The following is an 849-nucleotide window of genomic DNA, read 5'->3' as shown; positions in this document are numbered from 1 at the left end:
GAACAGAAGTAAAGGGGAATGGAGCTCAAGCCAAATACTGGGGGTATGGTTAGGACAAGATGAGATAGAGCCTTGCTTAACATAGACTCGGGAGGCAAAAAACTCTCACACTCTTAGGTGGAGCAAGGGCTAACAACAAAATCTAGTCACAGAGGCCGGAATTGCGGGGGTTTTGGAAACCACTGAGGGTTTGGCTGAGACCTGGAAGGAAATTGGGGAAGGTCGAAGAAGGGAAGGGGACTAGAGCAGATATAGGTAGAGGATAGGAGAGAAAGCAGGGAGACAAGAGGAGAGGTGGACTAGACACAGGTTGTAGGAGCTGAAGAATCCAATCTGGTAGGAGTGCGACCGAATGGAGGGAGCCAGAAAACAAGAGAAGTAGGGAGTGAAAGATCACTCCTGGAAGTAACAACAAATGTGGAAATGATCTCACAGATCAGGGAGGAAGGGCCACAATAGAGGTAGGCAAGGGAGAAGAGGAAAAAACCCAAAATAATTAAAAGAAGTGAACCCATAGCAAACCTAGTCCTTTGAATGGATGTTAAAATTGATGAAGCCATGGAAGTAACAGACCTAGCACTAGTAGGAAGGGTGCGAGGCAGAAAATATTCTGCCAATTTCATTAAGGAATGGACCTCTAAAAATTGGTAGGCTGCACCAGATAATGTATTTCAGGTCACAACACTGGAAAAAGGCTAGTTTATGCTCAAATTCGGAAGGAAAGAAATTGTCGAATGGGTTCTGGAAATGAATTTGTCTTTCAGGAGACACTCAATCTTATCCAAAAAATGGAATCCTATGTTCAACACATAAAGGGAAAGGGTGGATGAGCTACCAGTTTGGGTTCGA

This window comes from Pinus tabuliformis, chromosome 8 (assembly GCF_031772625.1).
Source record: "Pinus tabuliformis cultivar Carrire ecotype Pingquan chromosome 8, CPIR1, whole genome shotgun sequence".
NCBI lineage: Eukaryota > Viridiplantae > Streptophyta > Pinopsida > Pinales > Pinaceae > Pinus > Pinus tabuliformis.
This window is presented reverse-complemented; position numbering follows the sequence as displayed.